Here is a 25293-nt window from a genome sequence, read left to right as displayed (position 1 = left end):
CTTTGTCTACCTCATTCCCCAAAGTTTACACTGTATTCAAGATGACTTTGGCAATCTAAGGCTTCCCACTGGGAGGCACCAACAGGTTTTCCTTGCCCCTCATTCATTACCCTTGCCTCTTCATGTTTGGCTGACTTTGATTATAGAAAAACACTACTATGGGGTTCCAGGATCAAGATGGAAAATTAGAAATATCCTGAGCTCACCTCCTCTCATGGACACACCAAAACCACAACTACATATGGAACAACCATCTCTGAGAACAGCCTGAAGACTAACTGGACAGACCTTCTACAACTAAGAACAAAAAGAAAAGGCCACACATCAAGAGGCAGAGAAGCAGTCTAGTTAGAACCCACATCCTCATTGTGAAGACCCACAAGCGGGAAGGGTATCACAGCTGGAGAGGTGCCCCCAGGGCGTGAGGGGTGTGAGCCCCATGTCAGGCTTCCCAGCCTGATGCCCTGCACTGGGAAGATGAACCCCATAATGTCTGGCTTTGAAAACCAGTGGGGTTACACTCACTCCAAATCCCAGCACAGACACAGCAGCTTAAAAAGTATCTGGGTCATAGGAGAAGGAGATTCACTGACTAATTTTATGGCAGGTGCTGGAAGGACAGGGATCTGGTCGAACTTGCTCTGGGGACAGAAGCACTGACAGGCATCATTCTTTTTTACTCTCCTTATACCTAGCTGGCCTGGGCGGGGGGCACCACTTCTGTCATCTCCATCAACCTAGCTAACACCATGCGTCCCAGCCCAGCATTCCCCAGAGGACCTTCCCAGGCTAGCTCCTTTAAAGCAGCTCCCACCCCATCATACCCAGCAGACTGCCCCAGCTCCCCTCCAAAGCAGCGCCTACTCCAGGGGACCAGCCGTGCACACCAGGGTGCCTGCAGCAATCACAGCCCAATCACAACAAGAGGGCACATGTGACCCACACAGGGGATACTCTAGGAGCACCTGGCTCTGGTGAAGAGAGGGGACTGCACCACTGGGCCCCATGGGACATCTTGTACATAAGACCACTCTTTCAAGACCAGGAGATGTAGCTGTTATACCTAATACATAGAAACAGACATAGAGATTTAGGCAAAATGAAGAGATGAAGGAATACCGTCCATGTGAAAGAAGACATAACCTCAGAAAAAGAACTAAATGAAATGGAGATAAGCAATTTACCAGATAAAGTGTTCAAAGTAATAGTCTTAAAGCTGCTCATTGAACTCTGGAGAAGAATGGTTGAACTCAGTGACACCTTCAATAAAGAGACAGAAAATATAAAAAAGAACCAATCAGAACAGAAGAATACAATAACTGAAGTGAAAAACATACTAGAGGGAATCAACAGCAGATTAGAGGATGCAGAAGAATCAGTGATCTGGAAGGCAAGGTAGTGGAAATCACCCAATAGGAACAGCAAAAAAAAGACACACACACACACACACACACACACACACACACACACACACACACACACAAATGAGGATAGTTTAAGGGATCTCTGGGACAACATCAAGCATACTAGCATTTGCATTATAGGGGTTCCAGAAGAAGAAGAGAGAGAGAAATGGATAGAGAATATATTCAAAAAAATAATGGCTGAAAATTTCCCTAATCTGGCAAAAGAAAGAGACACCAAGTCCAGGAAGCACAGAGAGTCACAAATAAGATGAATCCAAAGAAACATTATAATTAAGATATCAAAAATTAAAGAGAGCATCTTAAAAGCAGCAAGAGAAAAGCAAATAGTCACACACAAGGGGATCTCCATAATACTATCAGCTTTTACAACAGAAACTTTACAGGTCAGAAAGGACTGGCAAAATATGTTCAAAGTACTGAAAGGAAAAAAACTTACTACCAAGAATACTCTACCCTGCCAGGTTATCATTCAGAAATGAAGGCGAGATAAAGAGTTTCCAGATAAGTGAAAGCTAACGGAGTTCATCACCACTAAATCAACCTTACAAGAAATGCTGAAGGGACTTCTTTAAATAGAAAAAAAAAGGTCATCACTAGAAACAAGAAAATTATGAAAGAAAAAAAAATCTCACTGTTAAAGGCAAACATAGGGGGCTTCCCTGGTGGCGCAGTGGTTGAGAGTCCGCCTGCCGATGCAGGGGACACGGGTTCGTGCCCCGGTCTGGGAAGATCCCACATGCCGCGGAGCGGCTGGGCCCGTGAGCCATGGCCGCTGAGCCTGCGCGTCCGGAGCCTGTGCTCCGCAACAGGAGAGGCCACAACAGTGAGAGGCCCGCGTACCGCAAAAAAAAAAAAAAAAAAAAAAAAAAAAAAAAAGGCAAACATAGTAAAGGTAGTAGATCAACTGACTATAAAGCTAGTATGAATTTTAAAGACAAAAGCAGTGAAATCATAATATCTAAAATAGTTAAGTGATACACAAAATAAAAAGATGTAAAATATGACATCAAAAACATAAAACATGGTTGGGGAAGTAAAAATGTAGTGCTTTTTGAATGTGCTCCAACTTAAGCAACCATCAACTTAAAACAGACTGCTATATACATAGGTTGTTATATATGAACTTCATGATAAATACAAACGAAAAACCTGTAAGAGATACACAGAAAATAAAGAGAAATGCAAACATAACACTAAAGAAAGCCATCAGATCAAAAGGGAAGAGACAAGAGAGGAAGAAACAGAGAACTACAAAAACAACCAGAAAACAATTAACCAAATGGCAATAAGTATACCTATCAATAATTACTTTAAATGTAAATGAACAAAGGGGCTTCCCTGGTGGCGCAGTGGTTGAGAGTCCGCCTGCCGATGCAGGGGACACGGGTTCGTGCCCTGGTCTGGGAAGATCCCACATGCTGCAGAGTGGCTGGGCCCATGAGCCATGGCCGCTGAGCCTGCGAGTCCGGAGCCTGTGCTCCACGACGGGAGAGGCCACAACAGTGAGAGGCCCGCGTACCGCAAAAAAAAAAAAAAAAATGCAAATGAACAAATGTTCCTATCTCTACAAAGTGGTTATAGAGGGAACATAACATAACGTAAGAAAGGCCATATATGACAAACCCACAGCTAACATCATACTCAAAGTGAAAAGCTGAAAGCTTTTCCTGTAAGGTCAGGAATAAGACAAGGGTGCTCAGTCTCTCCAGTTTTTTTCAATATAGTACTGGAAGTCCAATTAGATAAGAAAAAAAGAAAAAAGTATACAAATTGGAAGAGAAGTAAAACTGTCACTATTTGCAGATGACATACTATATATGGAAAACCCTAAATCTCCACTGAAAAACAATTAGAACTCATCAATGAATTCAATAAAGTTGCAGGATACAAAATTACTATACGGTTACCTTAAGGAACACTGGATTGAACTGCACAGGTACAATTATATGAAGATTTTTTTCAATAGTAAATACTACATGATTTGCAGTTGGCCAAATCCAAGGATGTGGAACTCGGATACGGATACGAAGGAACTGAGTATATAGAGGGCCAACTAAAAGTTATATGCAGATTTTTGACTGAGTGGAGTGTTGGCGCTCCTAATTCCCTCATTATTTAAGGGTCAACTGTACAGAAATCTGTTGAATTTCTTTATACTAATAAAGAACTAGCAGAAAGATAAATTAAGAAAACAATCTCATTTACAATTGCACCAAAAAGAATAAAATACCTAGGAATAATTTTAAAGGAAGTGAAGCATCCAAATACTGTCCACGAAACATTAGGGAAAGAAATTGAAGATGATACAAATAAGTGGAAATATACACCATGCTCATAGTTGGACGAATTAATATTGTTAAAATGTCCATACTATCCAAAGAAATCTACAGATTCAATGCAATCTCTAAGAAAATATCAAAAGGGCTTTCTCACAGAACTTGAATAAACCTAAAATTTACATGGAACCACAAAAGACCCCGAATAGCTGAAGCAATCTTAAGAAAGAAGAACAAAGCTGGAGGTATCATGCTCCCTGATTTCAAACTGTACTGGAAAGCTATGGTAATCATAACAGTGTGGTACTGGCACAAAAGAGCCCAGAAAGAAACCCACACTTACATGGTCAATTAATTTACAACTAAGAAGTCGAGAATATAGTGGGGAAAAGAAAGCCTATTCAATAATTGATATTGGGAAAACTGTACAGTTACATGAAAAATAATCAAAGTGGACCACTTTCTTACACCATGAATTTGAAATGAATTAAAGACTTAAATGTAAGACCTGAAACCATAAAACTCTTAGAAGAAAACAAAGGCAGTAAGCTCTTTGACACTCGTCCTGGCACTATTTGTTTGGACCTGTCTCCTCAAGTAAGGGCAACAAAAGCAAAAATAAACAAGACTATATCAAACTAAAAAGCTTTTGCACAGAAGGAAACCATCAACAAAATGACAATGTCACCTACTGAATGGGAGAAGATATTTGCAAATTATATATGTGATAAGGGGTTAAAATCCAAAATATACAAAGGACTCATACAACTCAACACCAAAAAAAGTAAATAATGCATTTAAAAAATTGGAAGAGGACCTGAATAGACATTTTTCCAAGAAAGACCAACAGACACATAAAAAGATGCTCAACATCACTAAACATCAGGGAAATGCAAATCAAAATCATAATGAGATATCACTTCACACCTGTCAGAATGCCTATTACAAGAAAGACAAAAAATAACTGTTGGTAAGGATGTGGAGAAAAGGGAACACTTGTGCACTGTTGGTAGGAACATAAATTGGTGCACCCACCATGGAGAAGGGTATGGAGGTTCCTCAAAAAATTAAAAGTAGATTACCATATGACCCAGCACTTCCATTTCTGGGTATTTATCCAAAGAAAACAAAAACACTAATTTGGAAAGATATATGCATCACTTTGTTCACAGCAGCATTATTTACAACAGCCAAGATGTGGAAGCAACCTAAGTGCCCATAAATAGATGAATGGATAAAGAAGTTGTGGTATGTGTACACAATGGAATATTACTCAACTACAAGCAAAGAATGGAATCTTGCTATTTGCAACAACATGGATGGACCTGGAGAGTATTATGCTAAAGTGAAATAAGTCAGACAGAGAAAGACAAATATCGTATGATTTCACTTATCCAAGAATCTTAAAACAAAACAAATGAACAAACTAAACAAAACATAAAAAGTCTCATAGATACAAAGAACAAAGTGCTGGTCAGCAGAGGGGAGAGGTGGGGTGCTGAGCAAAATAGGTGAAGGGGAATTAAGGGTCCCAAACTTTGAGTTATAAAACAAATAAACCACAGGGACGTGGGGATGTATTGTACAGCACAGGGAATATAGTCAATAATGTTGTAATAACTTGGCATGGTGACGAATGGTTATTAGACTTATTGTGGTTATCAACTCATAATGTACATAAATGTCTAATAGTAAAGTGATATTGTACACCTGAATCTAATGTAATATATTCCATGACAACTATACTTCATTTTTTAAAAGAGAAAAAATACTATAATAACTTTTGCTTTTTAAACATCATAAATATATTTCATTACTATTTTTTCAGAAAGAAATATGGCTAAAAGCTTCAAACATGTAAGTCCACAATGTTTTCCAATTTTTTAAAATTCCACACTAACTGACAGATCATCATGAATGATGTACAAAAGATTATTTTGTGGTAAGATAACTCTAAAGACAAGTAATTCAAAATCATAGCTGCCAGACCAAAAAGAAACCAATATACAAGTACTTGCAATAAACCCTTAATAAGGAAATTACCAGTTTTACTACTCCCCTTAATACTTTAATACAGTTTTACTACTCCCTTTCATCTTTAAGGGGAAAAAAACAATCTAAGTAATAATGGGTGAATTTATTCTCCCCAGCCTACAGACAAGGACTCACATGGGACTGGGCCCAAATTACCCAAAGATAAATAATTTTAATAGAAAATGCCTTGGTAAATATTTTTGATCTACTTATGTTTATAGACAACAGAAATACCACCAGTTTGACATAGTAAGTTACATAATGAGACCAGGGCTATCATAGGAAGGAAGACTACCTGGTAGCCCATTAGCCCATGTAAAGTTGCTTCATGTTACTTGCATTTCTCTTTTGCACTTAAAGTCATCTCTACATTTTTTTTTCTTTTTAAATTTTTATTGGAATGTAGTTGATTTACAATGTTGTGTTAATTTCAGGTGTACAGCAAAGTGAAGATACACATATGTGTGTGTGTGTATATATATATTCTTTTTCAGATTCTTTTCCCATACAGGTTATTACAGTATATTGAGTAGAGTTCCCTGTGCTATACAGTAGGTCCTTGTTAGTTATCTACTTTATATATAGTAGTGTGTATATGTTAATCCCAATCTCCTATTTTTTTAAAGCCAAGAAGATATTCTAACCAATTTTGCTGTCGTAAAAATACCATTTTTCAAGACAAGAAAAAAAAGAAAAATGTTTAGCAAATTAAAATAACATACCTGAAAACCCAGAGGATGCGGGGAAGAGGACTGAGAGTGCTAGGGACAGAATCTACACTTCCACATAGTGGGAAAGTCACATAACTGCCCTGAACCCCCAAATGTGGGAAAGTAACTTACCCCTTTACATTGGTCAACCGAGATCAAGCACGTACTTTAGTGAGTTAAAGGAACATATGCATGTAGATATGTATGTAAAACTGAAAAACAATTCCACTTGAAAAAAAACTCCAAAATCATACCAGAGTTGTTCTAAAGTGAGCTTTGACCCTCTGAAAACCTGAAAAGTGCAGACTATACTTTTGGGTCCATGGAATGTTACTGTATAACTCAAAACAAATCATGGTGAATTTCTCCTTAAGGAGAAAACTGAAAATGGATGTTTCAAAGACCTTTCTAGCTGACTCAGTGACTAAGTAGAAATTGTACACCATTTTTCAGAGAAATCTGCAAATTTTTTTAAGTTTTTTGCAATTTCACATATGATAGAAGTCACAAAACAAAAATATTTTAAAACACCAAATCAAAGGTGAAGCTAGTTTGATGAAGAAAACAAACATGAATTTTTAACCTTAGTTAATTTATATGGTAAAAAGTAAATAACCAATTATTTGAAAATTGTGTCTAATTTGCTATCTTCTATAACCTCATATTTTTGAAATATTATATCTATCTATATTGTTACATCTAAATCACTGTATTTTTCATTGTGTAACTCAGCCCATTGTGAATCTTTTTATGTTTATGAAATACATATCCCCATTTTTCCTATTGAAAAATAATGAGATGATAGATTCACTTCATGAAAAAAATTTAAGGAATTCATATTACTTTTCTATTAACCCATGACAAATTACCACAACACACATTTATTATCTTACAGTTCTGTAGGTCACAAGTCCAGCACGGAGCTAAATTCAAGGAGTTGGCAAGGCTGCACAGCTTTCTGAAGTCTCTAGGGAAGAATCTATTTCCTGTCCATTCAGGTTACTGGCAGAATTTAATTCCTTGCAGTTGAAGGGACCAAAGTCTCCGTTTTCTTGAAGGCTGCAAGCAGAGTGCCATTCCCAGCTTCTGGAGGCATCCACATTCCTTGGTTCATGGCCCCTTCCTCCATCTTCAACACCAGCAATGGCCAGTCAGGTCCTTCTCAAGTTGAATGTTTTTGACCCATTCCTCATTCAGCTTCTTCCACGTTTAATTAGTCATGAATAGTTTGGGCCCATAGATAATCCAAGATAATATCCTCCTCTCAAGGTCATTAACCTTAATTATATCTGCAATGTTCATTTACCATAGAGGGTAACATATTCACATGCTACAGTGTTCCAGGGATTATGATATGGATATTATGGGGGGGGAGGGGGAGTCATTATTTTCCCTACCACAGAAATATTATTTGATATCCTAGGATTAGATAGTTTCCATGTTATTTAAACTTATCCAGGGCATTAAAAAAGATGGAGCTCATCGAAATCCAAATTATGAGGCCATCATAACCCTAATAACAAAACCAGTCAAGAATAATACCTAAAAAAGAAATCTACAAGCTAAACTAATTTGTTAATACAAGTGCAAATGGATTTACTATAATGTTAGTAAATCAAATATAGCAGCACATAAACAAAAGTAAAGCATGATTAAATAGGGCTTGTTTCAGGATGCAATGAATGTTGAACATCAAGAAATATATCCAATTAATATGTTATGTTCATGCAAGTTACTATATTAATAATTTAGAGGAAAAACAATACACAATCTTCTCAAAAGATAATAAAAATGCATTTTGTAAAATTTATCATGCATTATTTAGTGAAAACTCTTACTAATCTAACATTAGAACTTTGTAAACCTGAATCTGAATCAATCAGAAACCAATTGTAAACATCATACTTGGTGAAACACTAGATATTCCTGCTTAAAATCAGGAATAAAACATAGGCTATATTTTGAAGTCATAAATTCAACTTACAGGAATACTTCCTTCCCCAAAATACTGCATAAACTTTTTATGCAATAAAACCCTAACCCTGAAAGAAGAAAAATTTGGGGGCTGACTGTGGCCTCAGGCAAGGAAAACATACGTGACATCAATAGAAGATGAATGAAATGCATCCATGCTTAAACAAAATGACATGAGATTGATTTTATATTCTCTTTAATAACCAGATAGGGTAGAATGCCCATAATATTGTGAAGTTAAAGTTTCAATGGACACAATTTTTATTTTAAAAATGTGTGCTTTGTTTATGTATTTTTTAAAAATATTTTTCAATTTTACTTCTAAACTTCTTTCATTGCATATGCAAAGAAAAAGTTTAGAAAGAATCTCTTTGAATGAGTAACAGTTATTGTCTTTGGTGATGGGAATAGGATTTGGGTAAGTGAAGGCAGATTTTCAAACTTACAGCACAACTTCTTTATTTTTTGCCCATTTAAGAGCAGTTAAATAAATAAGAATGTATAATAAATAATATAAATAATAAATAAAAAGAATATAACTATAGAATAAAATATAATTAAAATGTACAATAAATAATAGTTAACCTGTAAAATTTTTATCTTTCAAAAAATTCTCAGAAAAAATTCTAAGATTTTCTTTCCTCACACTTAAGTCATCCAAGAAACTATTGTTATACATCAGTCTTTCAAGTCTTTTTCATGGTTGTGGCTATCATTTGCTTAAAAGAAAAATCTAAAACAATGAACAAGAAGTATACTGCAAGCTGGAAGATCAATGCTGGAAGCCTCTTAACATGACTCACACTTGTGACCTCAGAGACTAGTAACACATTTGCTTAGTTTTCATGCCTCGGGAGGTTATTTCCACAGACAATTTTTCACACATTGCTAAGGATACACTGTTAGACAAAGGCATCAATATTTCTTAGGAAAGGACAACACTGTGTTTAAGAAACAACTTCTTTCATAAAAAAAAATAAAAGCCTACAGTAAGAGTGGTTAACTTTCCCAAAATTAAAATGTTAATACATCAGATCTAAAGATTGTTATATCTTTAAATACTACATAATCTTTAAAGTAAATTTCCAGGAAAATTGATAGCCTAAAAATTCATGTAAAATTGAAGATATAATAAAACAAATTTAAATGACCAAATTCCTATCTTTATCTATCATCATATAAACAAATTTAGTCTTGTTCAATTGCATATAGATGCATCTTTGTTGTACAAGACAGAATTGTGATTTTGTCAAAAATTAATAAGGTACTTTAAACATATCAAGAGAACTGCATCTATTTGGAAATATAATTACATATTCTCATTTATGGCAATATTAAAGTTTATTTAGCCAGAGAAAGATATTAAAGCACATATGGCCTAAAAGGAAAATAAGATGTCATGATTCCATTTTCCTCTACCAATGTCACTAAAATTAAATTTAGAGACATTAATTAACCTACTCGAGGAGGTGACTTTTGTCTTTCTACTACCTTCATATTCCTCTTTTTTGATCATTCTATAACATAGCCGCTATTTCACTAGTTATTAAACTTTACATCAGACACACATAGGGAAGCCATTAACAATGCAGTTGCCAAGAAGGAGTTTCAAGATGGCGAAAGAGTAAGACGCAGAGATCACCTTCCTCTCCACAAATACATCAGAAATACATCTACACGTGGAACTGCTCCTATAGAACACCCACTGAACGCTGGCAGAAGACCTCAGACCTCCCAAAAGGCAAGAAACGTACCTGGGTAGGGCAAAAGAAAAAAGAAAAAACAGAGACAAAAGAATAGGGATGGGACCCACACCGGTGGGAGGGAGCTGTGAAGGAGGAAAGGTTTCCACACACTAGGAAGCCCCTTTGCGGGTGGAGACTGCAGGTGGCGGAGTGGGGGAGCTTCGGAGCCGCGGACGAGAGCACAGCAACAGGGGTGTGGAGGGCAAAGAGGAGAGATTTCCACACAGAGGATCGGTGCCGACCGGCACTCACCAGCCCAAGAGGCTTGTCTGCTCACCAGCCGGGACGGACGGGGGCTGGGAGCAGAAGCTCGGCTTCGGTCGGATGCAGGGAGAGGACTGGCAGCGTGAACACAGCCTGAAAGGGTTAGTGCACCACGGCTAGCCGGGAGGGAGTCCGAGAAAAAGTCTGGACCTGCCGAAGAGGGAAGAGACTTTTTCTTCCCTCTTTGTTCCTGTTGGGCGAGGAGAGGGGATTCAGAGCGCCGCTTAAAGAAGCTCCAGAAACGGGTGCAAGCCGCGGCTATCAGCGCGGATCCCAGAGATGGACATGGGGCGCTAATGCTGCTGCTGCAGCCACCAAGAAGCCTGTGTGCGAGCACAGCTCACTATCCACACCTCCCCTCCCGGGAGGCTGTGCAGCCCGCCACTGCCAGGGTCTCGGGATCCAGGGACAACTTCCCCGGGAGAACACGTGGTGCACTGCAGGCTGGTGCAACGTCACGCGTCTGCCGCTACAGGCTTTCCCCGCATCTGTACCCCTCCACCCCCCAAGGCCTGAGTGAGGTGGAGCCACCCAATCAGCTGCTCCTTTAACCCCGTCCTGTCTGAGCGAAGAACAAATGCCCTCAGGCGACATACACGCAGAGGCAGGTCCAAATCCAAAGCTGAACCCCGGGAGCTGTGCGGACAAAGAGAAAGGGAAATCTCTCCCAGCAGCCTCAGGAGCAGAGGATTAAATCTCCACAATCAACTTGATGAACCCTGCATCTGTGGAATACCTGAAGAGACAACGAATCATCCCAAATTGACGAGGTGGACTTTGGGAGCAAAGATATATATATATATTTTTTTCCCCCATTTTCTCTTTTTCTAAGTGTATATGTGCATGCTTCTGTGTGTGATTTTGTCTCTATAGCTTTGCTTTTACCATTTGTCCTAGGGTTCTGTCTGTGTTTGTTTTTTTAATTACTTTTTAAAATTTTTTCTTAATAATTATTTTTATTCTTTATTTTTATAACTTTATTTTGTTATTTTAATTTTTTATTTTATTTTATCTCCTTTCTTCCTTCCTTCCTTCCTCCCTTCCTTCCTTCCTCCCTCCCTCCCTCCCTCCCTCCCTCCCTCCCTCTCTTTCTTTCTTTCTTTCTTTCTTTCTTTCTTTCTTTTTCTTTCTTTCTTTCTTTCTTTTCTGTTTCTCCCTTTTATTCTGAGCCATGTGGATGAAAGGCTCTTGGTGCTCCAGCCAGGCGTCAGGGCTGTGCCTCTGAGGTGTGAGAGCCAAGTTCGTACAAAGGTCCACAAGAGACCTCCCAGCTCCACATATATATCAAACGGTGAAAATCTCCCAGAGATCTCCATCTCAACACCAAGACCCAGCTTCACTCCAAGACCAGCAAGCTACAATGCTAGACACCCTATGCCAAACAACTAGCAAGATAGGAACACAATTCCATCCATTAGCAGAGACACCCCAAAACACACAACCAGACGTGGACCTGCCCACCAGAAAGACAAGACCCAGCTTCATCCACCAGAACACAGGCACTAGCCCCCTCCACCAGGAAGCTTACACAACCCACTGAACCAACCTTAGCCACTGGGGACCGACACGAAAAACAACGGTAACTACGAGCCACCAGCCTGAGAAAAGGAGACCCCAAACACAGAAAGTTAAGCAAAATGAGAAGACAGAGAAACACACAGCAGATGAAGGAGCAAGGCCAAAACCTACCAGACCAAACAAATGAAGAGGAACTAGGCAGTCTACCTGAAAAAGAATTCAGAATGATGATAGTAAAGATAAACCAAAATCTTGGAAATAGAATAGAGAAATAGAGAAAATACAAGAAACATTTAACAAGGACCTAGAAGAACTAAAGAGCAAACAGTGATGAACAACACAGTAAATGAAATTTAAAATTCTCTAGAAGGGATCAATAGCAGAATAAATGAGGCAGAAGAACGAATAAGTGACCTGGAAGATAAAATAGTGGAAATAACTACTGCAGAGCAGAATAAAGGAAAAAGGAATAAAAAGAATTGAGGACAGTCTCAGAGACCTCTGGGACAACATTAAATGCACCAACATTTGAATTATATGGGTCTAAGAAGAAGAGAAAAAGAAAGGGACTGAGAAAATATTTGAAGAGATTATAGTTGAAAATTTCCCTAATATGGGAAGGAAATAGTTAATCAAGTCCAGGAAGCACAGAGAGTCCCATACAGGACAAATCCAAGGAGAAACATGCCAAGACACATACTAATCAACCTATCAAAAATTAAATACAAAGAAAAAATATTAAAAGCAGCAAGGGAAAAACAACAAATAACACACAGGGGAATCCCCATAAATTTAAGAGCTGATATTCCAGCAGAAACTCTGCAAGCCAGAAGGGAGTGGCAGGACATATTTAAAGTGACAAAGGAGAAAAACATACAACCAAGATTAATCTCCCCAGCAAGGATCTCATTCTGATTACATGGAGAAATTAAAATCTTTACAGACAAGCAAAAGCTAAGAGAATTCAGCACCACCAAACCAGCTTTACAACAAACGCTAAAAGAACTTCTCTAGGCAGGAAACACAAGAGAAGGAAAAGACCTAAAATAACAAACCAAAAGACCTACAATAACAAAACAATTGAGAAAATGGTAATAGGAACATATATATCAATAATTATGTTAAATGTAAATGGATTAAATGCTCCAACCAAAAGACAGCGACTGGCTGAATGGATACAAAAATAAGACCCATATATATGCTATCTACAAGAGACCCACTTCAGACCTAGGGACATATACAGACTGAAAGTGAGGGGATGGAAAAAGACATTCCATGCTAATGGAAATCAAAAGAAAGCTGGAGTAGCAATTCTCATATCAGACAAAATAGACTTTAAAAGACTAGTACAAGAGACAAAGAAGGACACTACAAAATGATCAAGGGATCAATACAAGGAGAAGCTATAACAATTGTGAATATTTATGCACCCAACATAGGAGCACCTCAATATATAAGGCAAATACTAACAGCCATAAAATGGGAAATTGACAGTAACACAATCATAGTAGGGGACTTTAACACCCCACTTTCACCAAAGGACAGATCATCCAAAATGAAAATAAATAAGGAAACACAGGCTTTAAATGATACATTAAACAAGATGGACTTAATTGATATTTATAGGACATTCCATCCAAAAACAACAGAATACACAATCTTCTCAAGTACTCATGGAACATTCTCCAGGAGAGATCATATCTTGGGTAACAAATCAAGCCTTGGTAAATTTAAGAAAACTGAAATCGTATCAAATATCTTTTACAGGGCTTCCCTGGTGGCACATTGCTTGAGAGTCCACCTGCCGATGCAGGGGACATGGGTTTGTGCCCCGGTCCGGGAAGATGCCACATGCCGCAGAGCGGCTGGGCCTGTGAGCCATGGCTGCTGAGCCGGCACATCTGGAGCCTGTGCTCCACAACGGGAAATGCCACAACAGTTAGAGGCCTGCATACCGCAAATAAAAAAAAAAAGTATCTTTTCCGACCACAACGCTATGAGACTAGATATCAATTACAGGAAAAAATCTGTAAAAAATACAAACACAAGGAGGCTAAAAAATACACTACTTAATAACCAAGAGATCACTGAAGAAATCAAAGAGAAAACCAAAAACTACCTAGAAACACGGCTTCCCTGGAGGCGCAGTGATTGAGAATCTGCCTGCTAATGCAGGGGACAGGGGTTCAAGCCCTGGTCTGGGAGGATCCCACATGCTGCAGAGCAGCTGGCCCCATGAGCCACAACTACTGAGCCTGCACATCTGGAGCCTGTGCTCCGCAACAAGAGAAGCCGTGATAGTGAGAGGCCAACGCACCGCGATGAAGAGTGGCCCCCAAACCACAACGCATGAGACTAGATATCAATTACAGGAAAAGATCTGTAAAAAAATACAAACACATGGAGGCTAAACAATACACTACTTAATAACAAAGTGATCACTGAAGAAATCAAAGAGGAAATAAAAAAATACCTAGAAACAAATGACAATGGAGACATGATGACCCAAAATCTGTGGGATGCAGTAAAAGCAGTTCTAAGAAAGAAGTTTATAGCAATACAATCCTACCTTAAGAAACAGGAAACATCTCGAATAAACAACCTAACCTTGCACCTCAAGCAATTAGAGAAAGAAGAACAAAAAAAACCCAAAGTTAGCAGAAGGAAAGAAATCATAAAAATCAGATCAGAAATAAATGAAAAAGAAATGAAGGAAACGATAGCAAAGATCAATAAAACTAAAAGCTGGTTCTTTGAGAAGATAAACAAAATTGATAAACCATTAGCCAGACTCATCAAGAAAATAAGGGAGAAGACTCAAATCAATAGAATCAGAAATGAAAAAGGAGAAGTAACAACTGACACTGCAGAAATACAAAAAATCATGAGGGATTACTACAAGCAACTCTATGCCAATAAAATGGACAATCTGGAAGAAATGGACAAATTCTTAGAAATGCACAAACTGCCAAGACTGAATCAGGAAGAAATAGAAAATATGAACAGACCAATCACAAACACTGAAATTGAAACTGTGATTAAAAATCTTCCAACAAACAAAAGCCCAGGACCAGATGGCTTCACAGGCGAATTCTATCAAACATTTAGAGAAGAGCTAACACCTATTCTTCTCAAACTCTTCCAAAATATAGCAGAGGGAGGAACACTCCCAAACTCATTCTACGAGGCCACCATCACCTTGATACCAAAACCAGACAAAGATGTCACAAAGAAAGAAAACTACAGGCCAATATCACTGATGAACATACATGAAACAATCCTCAACAAAGTACTAGCAAGCAGAATCCAACAGCACATTAAAAGGATCATATACTGTGATCAAGTGGGGTTCATCCCAGGAATGCGAGGATTATTCAATATATGCAAATCAATCAATGTGATACACCATATTAACAAACTGAAGGAGAAAATCCATATGATCATCTCAATAGATGCAGAGAAAGCTTTCGACAAAATTCAACACCCATTTATGATAAAATCCCTCCAGAAAGTAGGCATAGAGGGAACTTTCTTCAACATAATAAAGGCCATATACGACATACCCACAGCCAACATCTTCCTCAATAGTGAAACACTGAAACCATTTACACTAAGATCAGGAACAAGACAAGGTTGCCTACTCTCACCACTATTATTCAACATAGTTTTGGCAGTTTTAGCCACAGCAATCAGAGAAGAAAAAGAAATAAAAGGAATCCAAATCGGAAAAGAAGAAGTAAAGCTGTCACTGTTTGCAGATGATATGATGCTATACATAGAGAATCCTAAAGATGCTACCAGAAAACTACTAGAGCTAATCAATGAATTTGGTAAAGTAGCAGGATACAAAATAAATGCACAGAAATCTCTAGCATTCCTATACACTAATGATGAAAAATCTGAAAGTGAAATTAAGGAAACACTCCCATTTACCACTGCAACAAAAAGAATAAAATATCTAAGAATAGACCTACCTAAGGAGACAAAAGACCTGTATGCAGAAAATTATAAGACACTGATGAAAGAAATTAAGGATGATACAAATTGATGGAGAGATATACCATGTTCTTGGATTGGAAGAATAAACATTGTGAAAATGAGTATACTACCCAAAGCAATCTACAGATTCAATGCAATCCCTATGAAACTACCAATGGCATTTTTCACAGAACTAAAACAAAAAATTTCACAATTTGTATGGAAACACAAAAGACCCCGAAAAGGCAAATCAATGTTGCGAAAGAAAAAAGGAGCTGGAGGAATCTGGCTTCCTGATTTCAGGCTATATTACAAAGCTACAGTAATCAAAACAGTATGGTACTGGCACAAAAACAGAAATATAGATCAATGGAACAGGATAGAAAGCCCAGAGATAAACCCATGCACATATGGTCACCTTATCTTTGATAAAGGAGGCAAGAATATACAGTGGAGAAAAGACAGCCTCTTCAATAAGTGGTGGTGGGAAAACTGGACAGCTACATGTAAAAGAATGAAATTAGAACACTCCCTAACACCATACACAAAAATAAACTCAAAATGGATTAAAGACCTAAATGTAAGGCCAGACACCATCAAACTCTTAGAGGAAAACATAGGCAGAACACTCTATGACATAAATCACAGCAAGGTCCTTTTTGACCCTCCTCCTAGAGAAATGGAAATAGAAACAAAAATAAACAAATGGGACCTAATGTAACTTCAAAGCTTTTGCACAGCAATGGAAACCATAAACAAGACGAAAAGACAACCCTCAGAATTGAGAAAATATTTGCAAATGAAGCAACTGACAAAAGATTAATCTCCAATATTTACAAGCAGCTCATGCAGCTCAATATCAAAAAAACAAACAACCCAATCCAAAAATGGGCAGAAGGCCTACACAGTCATTTGTCCAAAGAAGATATACAGATTGCCAACAAACACATGAAAGAATGCTCAACATCATTAATCATTAGAGAAATACAAATCAAAACTACAATGTGATATCATCTCACACTGGTCAGAATGGCCATCATCAAAAAGTCTACAAGTAATAAATGCTGTAAAGGGTGCAGAGAAAAGGGAATCCTCTTGCACTGTTGATGGGAATGTAAATTGATACAGCCATGATGGAGAACAGTATGGAGGTTCCTTAAAACACTAAAAATAGAGCTACCATATGACCTAGCAATCCCACTACTGGGCATATACCCTGAGAAAACCATAATTCAAAAAGAGTCATGTACCAAAATGTTCATTGCATCTCTATTTACAATACCCAGGACATGGAAGCCACCTAAGTGTCCATCAACAGATGAATGGATAAAGAAGATGTGGCACATATATACAATGAAATATTACTCAGCCATAAAAAGAAACGAAATTGAGTTATTTGTAGTGAGGTGGATAGACCTATAATCTGTCATAAAGAGTGAAGTAAGTCAGAAAGAGAGAAACAAATACCGTATGCTAACATATATATATGGAATCTAAGAAAAAAAAAAGGTCATTAAGAACCTAGGGGCACGACGGGAATAAAGACACAGCCTACTAGAGAATGGACTTGAGGATATGGGGAGGGGGAAGGGTAAGCTGTGACAAAGTGAGATAGTGGCATGGACATATACATACACTACCAAACGTAGAGTAGATAGCAAGTGGAAAGCAGCCGCATAGCACAGGGAGATCAGCTCAGTGCTTTGTGACCACGTAGAGGGGTGGGATATGGAGGGTGGGAGGGAGGGAGACTCAAGAGGGAAGAGATATGGGAACATATGTATACGTATAACTGATTCACTTTGTTATAAAGCAGAAACTAACACACCATTGTAAAGCAATTATACTGCAATAAAGATGTTTTTAAAAAACCAAAAAAAACAATGCAGTTTCCTGTGATTCAGTCCCTGATTCTGACTCATTAGGATGGGGACTGGCCCAGGAAACTGAATTTTAATAGCCACCTCTGGTGATTCTGGCTCAAGTTCTCTGGATCACAGTGCTCTCTATTTTTTTTAAGACTCTCTTGAAAATTATTTGTGTTGAGGGTTAAACTAGGATAGTTATCAAGGGGTTTTCTTGTTTGATTTATAATTTTCTACCAATTGAATTTTCATATAATTTACGTATGCCTCTGGTTAAAAACTACTACAGCTCATTTTCCTACCAGTCTTTAAACCTTCATCAAAAATCTTAATAGTCTGCCTTTCATGATTAACTTAACTTGTCTTTTTTTTTTTTGCAGTACGCAGGCCTCTCACTGTTGTGGCCTCTCCCGTTGCGGAGCACAGGCTCCGGACGCGCAGGCTCAGCAGCCATGGCTCACGGGCCCAGCCGCTCCCCGGCATGTGGGATTTTCCCGGACCGGGGCACAAACCCGTGTTCCCTGCATCGGCAGGCGGACTCTCAACCACTGTGCCAACTTCACTTGTCTTTAATGGCTTTTAAGAGTCTTAATCCACTTTAGGATTTTGATATACACCTCTGTACAGTATGTTTCTTGAGTGAATTTTCTACTTCCCTAACTGGAGAATAAATGTCCCATCCAAAACCACCTGGTACAATGTTGTACATTCTGTGATTGTTCAGCAAATATTAGCACCTGACTACACATCTCAATAAGAATCTGCAGCAATTTTAAAGCTCTCTACGGGCGGTTTCAATCCGTTTTTGAGATACATTGTTCAAAAGTTCTTCACATTTCACCTAAATCCACCAAGTAAGTGCCTTCTTTTTATGTAGACAGCAGAAAGGAAGAAAGTTCTATCACAACAAAGAAATTATTCGTAGTTCTTAGAACAAATAAATCATCATTCAACTCCTTTCCCCTGGTTTAATTTTAGTTCATCAAATTACTCTTTATACTTCATTTGCAAGAAATATTTTCATTGAAAAAGTCTAGTGCCTATGTTCTAATTAGTTACTAAAAGAAATTTATATTCTAATATCTCGTGTTGATAATTTCCATTGGATTAAATTCGTTGTGAACCATTAGAGTACTACAGGACTTCTGGAATGTATTCATAAATACTAGTCTACTCATGATTAATATAATCTTTTGTTAAAACATACCATGTTTCTTTTTCTACAACCCCCAAAGTGTATATCTTTGCCAAAAGCATTTCAAAGCCATAATCTTTTAAAGAAACAAAATTAAAACTGAGTAACACACCTAACTATGACTTAACTATTTCTACTTCAAACAATGGAACACTTCAGTTCAGTATTCAAAGTTACAAAAATCATTTTATAGATATCTAAATATCTAGAACTATTGGCACTAAGTTACCTAATTATTAGATGCTTCCCTGATTCTCAGAAATAAAAATGTATTTTGTTATAAGCAAAAATTTTCAAGTGTTCTTTCCCAGAAATTCCCCATCTGTGTTTTTATATCACTTAAACACACCTAGAACATCAGTGATTTTCTGGTGTCAACTTTCAAAGGCATCAAACATTTGTGTAGTGTTCAGTGTGGTGCACACTGAAGCATTTTGAAAATATTTTTTAAACATAAAAACCAAGAAAGAGATCTTTAGAATGAAACAATCTAGTTACCAAAGTGTACATTAATCAAATCATATAAAAAAAACATAATTTCCACACTCATGAAAGTAGATTGAGTGCAAAACTTTCTCATTTCATCTGCTAACATAGCCATCTATATGGATCATGAACCAAGTATTAAAATAAAATATGCCTTGTCTTGAACAACACTGTTTTGTTAATTCTGTATTTTCATGTTTTGAAAATGGAGAACATATTTGGACTAATTCAAGAATATCGTATAAGGACCTTATACCAAAGGTTTTTAATGAAAGTGTGCAACCACCCCTGGTCCCCATATGACTACAGAACGTAATTTTAAAGTCGAAGTCCTAAAAGCTTGAAATCTAGACTCAATATCCTGTACCAATTTTCCTCTCACCCACTCTCTTCAAAACAGAGATGGGCATCATCGATCCCCATGCCAACGGGAACACAGAGCCCCTGGAAGCAGCAATAACATTCTATTGGCTCAGAGGATATGTCACCCATTCTGAGAATTAATCATGCATCATTTTACACGTTCGATTGAATTAATTCCTCTTGTCATTTCAAGGTTCAATAAAGCCTCTTTCAAATTACAAAGAAATGAATAAAGAAGATTCATATAAGTATTCTTTTAATGCTTATTAATGGTTTTACAATGATCACAGTTAAAAAGATTTCTTCAGAACAACAGTAAAGCAATGATCAGTACCATATGCACAGAGCTTCTAAATTTAAAATCCATGATGTTGCTTTTTAAAGTCATGTGATGGTGGTCTGTTTTTACTATATTAATTAAATCATTCATGGTAGAAAAGAAACAGATCCATAAGTAAACCTAGTGGGACTTGATTAATTTGTACAGATAATGGGCCAACAGTTGCTTAGTAAGGTTAAAGAAAAAGATATATTTTTGCAGTCATGACAATGCCAAATGCCATGCTTTGGGAGACCAAAAAGTTGTAGATATTGCTTACAAATGTAGTCACTCCTGTAGATAAACTGGACATTTGCATTGTTTAATTCAAAATGCATTCTAAGAGTTATTCTCAATCAGGTTTTAAAACATAACCCTGGAACTAGCATTATTACAATAATAAATATAATTGAATTTTCCAAATTTTCTTAGTTGTTAAATGTGGGCTGCCTTCACACTAAGTGCCATATGAAATTCCTAATGGCAGATATCAGGTTAAGGTTCTTTCACTCAACACATACGGAGGATGTGTCCCTCCTGGTTCCTGAAAGAGGAGTGGGAAAAAAATCTTACAAACATGTACCGACTTTAAAAAGCTTGCCATACAATTGCAAATCAAATAAGAACAGCATCACAACTAGTGGGGCTTCCTCCTCCCACCTTTCTCCTCAATCGAAATAAAAAAATACAGTGAAGTGGGTAAATAAAGACACCTCCACAAAGCTAGTATAACAAAGTGGATTGTTCCACGTGGGAAACCACCACAGCAAGTCAACACTCACTTCCTCCGAGGATTTTATGCCTTTGACCTCTATGCATAACATGGCATATCACATAATCGCACCATAGAAAAGGTGATTAAACAAAAGATCTATTTGTCTCTTAACTAAATGACTTGAACTGCCTCAGTAGTTGACACACACCATAAAGACAAGCGTAAGCTATGGTTTAGAAAAGCATGCCTTTCTAAAGAATTTGAAAGGCATGAGGAAAAGGAAACAAAAGCCTCTATGAGCCAATGTCCTCAAATACAGTACAGTGATCCCCACATCTGCATCCCTGGAAAAATGATACAGCAAAAGTGTCCAAAATAAAATAACTTAAGGCATCCTTAACTAAGAAAGATGTGCTCACCTCTGTAGGTCCAGGAACTGTGGCATCCTTTCTCTCTTCATGGGGCTCCAGGGATCTCAGCTCCAAGAGTAGAACCCAAGTCCTGCCTACAAGTCTTCACCATGAGTCATCATGCCCTGTGCACAGTGGGCAGGCTGGTGATCAGAAAACTAGGGATTGGGCTTCCCTGGTGGCGCAGAGGTTGAGAGTCTGCCTGCGGATGCAGGGGACACGGGTTCGTGCCCCGGTCCGGGAAGATGTCACATGCCGCAGAGTGGCTGGGCCCGTGAGCCATGGTGCTGAGCCTGCACGTCCGGAGCCTGTGCTCCGCAATGCGAGAGGCCACAACAGTGAGAGGCCCGCGTACCACAAAAAAAAAGAAAAGAAAACTAGGGACCTGATGGATCAGACGCCTGAGAAGAAATGCTACACTAAACACAGGACATCATCGGGCTTGGACCAGCATAGAACAGCTATGGTGAACATCAGGGGAAATGATGACAGTTCAGGTAACTTGGTCAACAACGACTGGCCAAAGCCAAGTAGCTGTTCAATGTGATAATTTGGTCAATAAGCGGATTTGATCAAAAATGAATGTGTGCAGTTATTGTTTTTCAACCATGAGTAAATTTGGTGTGCTGCTGCTCCTGTATTGCCCTGTCTCCCCATCCACCTAACTGCACAAGGTAAAATCAGAATGATTTTGCAAGTTAGGAAGACACATTTCCAACAACTGAGCATTCCTTGAAGCAATCTGATGGTTCTCCATTCCTTGGCACAAAAATGGAAATGCAGGGCTTCCCTGGTGGCGCAGTGCTTGAGAGTCCGCCTGCCGATGCAGGAGACGCGGGTTCGTGCCCCGTTTCGGGAAGATCCCACATGCCGCGGAGCGGCTGGGCCCGTGAGCCATGGCCACTGAGCCTGCGCGTCCGGAGCCTGTGCTCCGCAAATGGGAGAGGCCACAACAGTGAGAGGCCCGCATAACGCAAGAAAAAAAAAAAAAAAAAAAAAAAAATGGAAATGCAGTCTGACAAGCTTAATATGTTTGAAAAATGAAGAAACACTGCCCAACACTCAAAAGCCATGCCTTAATTTTTAAGTAATGTATTACAAAAGTAATAACATGCTCACAGGAGAAAATAAAACACAGACAAGCAAAAATGGAACATAACAGACATCAAAAAGCAACATGGCTGGAAATAAGCAAAGTAACCAAAACATGATTAAACCACATGTTTGCCATGTAGATCCTTCCTTATGCATACATATTCATAGAGTATATTTTTACATGACAGTTTACATACATAATACATTAAGTATCAGACATTTAAGTTGTTCCAATTTTACAATATGATGAATAATAGTACAGAGAAGACATATGGGCTAAAAGTTACTAAATAGAATAATGCAAAGATGTAGAAAAATATGAAGTGGACAAAAGAAGTTTTGCAAAACATATGACAGTTTAACAAACTGATGAATCAGAAAATATTAGTGATTGAGGAGTCTCACATTTAACCAAATTGTCATATAAACCTGCTTATCTACTTGCTTTAAGTCCAAATATTTTTGATCAACACATGTGCTACAAAGAGTTTGATATGTATCAGTAGGACTCAGAGGCTTTTTACATAGATTCATTACATAAATGATTGTTAAAGATTAGACTAGATGAGAAGCCCAGTGTACTTGTCTACCACGGCTGCTGTAAAAAGTTTCCAGAAACTTGGTAGCTTAAAGCAACAGAATGTTATTTTCTCACAGTTCTGGAGGATAGAAATCTGTACTCCCCCAGAGACTCTAGGGGAGAATCCATCCCTTGCCTTTTCTGCCTTCTGCCAGCATTCCTTGACTTGCGGCCACATCACTCCAATTTCACTGCCTCCTCTGAGAAACCTCAGTTCTGCTCTTAAGGACTTTCAATTGACTAGATCAGCCTCCCTTCAGACAAGCCAGGATAATCTCCCCAAGACCCTTAATTTAATCACACTTGCAAATATTCTTTGTTCAAATATGATAATATTTACCAGTTTTAGTTATTAGGATCTGATATCCTGGTGGGGGGAACACTTTTCAACCTACTACACCTAGTAGTCACAGAAATTCTTCTAAAACTGTCTTGAATCTGACCCACTATTTCTTATCGGAGCTATATTAGTCCCCATGTTTCCATGTCTACTGTAAGGATGCAAAGTATAGGCCTCTTATTTGAATGCCTTTGCTATTGTCCCATGTGAAAATATCATAGGATCACCTCCCCAGATGAAATTAATTCCTCTTGCTCTGTTTCTTGTTTATTGTTTGGTCTTCCTGTGCCTCCATCCACACAGCAAGACTTTGAGAGTCATCCTTTTTCATGTTACCCACATTCAATTGATCCCTGAACTCTGCTGATGCTTTTTTGGTTCATTTCAGATCATTCCCACTCTCCCTCTCCCAACTCTGAATATTCTTGCCTTAGCTGGAGGTGGAAGTGGCAGGGCTCAGCTGGCCTGCTGCTGGGCTCTGCCCTCCACCTCTGCCCCCCTTTACCCATTCTCTTTTCTGCTGTCAAGTGACCTCTCTAAAACTTCCTAAATCTGAACACCTCGCTTCCCTACTTAGAACCTTTGAATGCCTCTGATTACTCTCAGATTTAAGTCCAAATAGCACAGACATACAAGGCCTTTCTTGATTTGGCCTCTCCCTACCCCTGCAACCTCATCTAGTATTTCTATCCCACCCCTCCATCTATCCTAAGCAATTTGATGTAATTTCTGTTTTCCCAAAGTATCACGATTTCTTTCACTTCTATATTTTGGAACATGTTACAGGTTTCTGCCTTAGGGGGCAAACAAGAAGACAACTCCTATTTATACTCCACAATTTGGCTAAGAGAACATCTTGTTTAAGAATGTATCCTTATACTTTTTAAATAGGTAAATTTTATACAGTACTATGTGAATCATATCTCAATAAATGGTTATTAAACAAGAAGAATGCATCCTTTTTAATGATGTACCGAAACTCATTTAGCATCATATACATCTCCTACAACTTTGCAAGCCTCCCACACCTCCCTCTATACCATTTATACGATGTTTGCATCTATTGGCACATCTGACTCCTGAGGGCAGGACCCTGACAAATTCATCTTCATTTTCTCCTCAATTAATATAATGTCTGGCACAAAGCAGACAGTAAATGCTTGTTGAATGAATGACTAAAAGATTATAATCCTTAAACACAGTGATACACAGTTGAAACAAATTCTAATAAATCCAGAAAGTGTTAGAACTGAGTTTATCACCTGGATTGAAGGCAACTGGGTATCATTTGTCACTTAGAATGTAAATTACCCTAAGGACTAAATTACTCTTAGGATTGACCAATACCAGCCTTTAAATTTCAAAGCACAGGCATGTACATGTAATTGTACATTAAAGTAATGTAATCATTTCCCAATGAAATACATGCTTTGTCCTCAATTTGAATTCTAAGAGTTAGTGTTCATATTTACCAATCTGCATGCAGGAATGAATCACCATCTGGCTACTATAAGCTGTGTTTAATTAGCTTTGAAGCATTTTTCTAAGAGTGTCCATCCTTCCAACTTAAGCACCACTAATTTTCCTGGCTGCCACATTATAGAACAAATAAAGTAAACATATCCTTTTTAGTGGGGCCAAAACATTCATTACAAATACTTAAAACCAGCATCCACACCCAACCCAAGAGTCTTCATTTATTTGCATCACCAAATATATAAACTTTCTTTTTTTTTTCCTGTTTTCAAAGCTTTTTCATAAATGGTAAAGATCAATCTTCATGAGATATATTACTAACAACCAAGTTTTCATTAATTGTCAAAATAACAGAATAACATAATGCTATATGTTCTTAGTTGGAAGAGGGTACAGCCCAGAAGAATTATATACAGATAACATGGGCAAACTTTAGACACATAATCTACTGATTACTTTCCTAACAGAGTACATCTCCTGGCACAGCAAACCTGGCTTCCTCTCCACCATTCAGCAGGCAAGA

At 38.1% G+C, this 25293-nt stretch overlaps 1 protein-coding gene across 1 annotated transcript in view; it reads right to left on the bottom strand.

Annotated features, from left to right (window-relative positions):
• COL21A1 (collagen type XXI alpha 1 chain) overlaps positions 1-25293 on the bottom strand; it is a 129885-nt gene that overhangs the window by 23439 nt on the left and 81153 nt on the right. The gene's annotated exons all lie outside the window — the stretch shown is intronic.

Source organism: Lipotes vexillifer, unplaced genomic scaffold, assembly GCF_000442215.2.
Source record: "Lipotes vexillifer unplaced genomic scaffold, Lipotes_vexillifer_v1.1 scaffold302, whole genome shotgun sequence".
Taxonomy (NCBI): Eukaryota; Metazoa; Chordata; class Mammalia; order Artiodactyla; family Lipotidae; genus Lipotes; species Lipotes vexillifer.
Note: the sequence above shows the minus strand (reverse complement) of the source record. Positions and strands in the feature narration are given on the sequence as shown.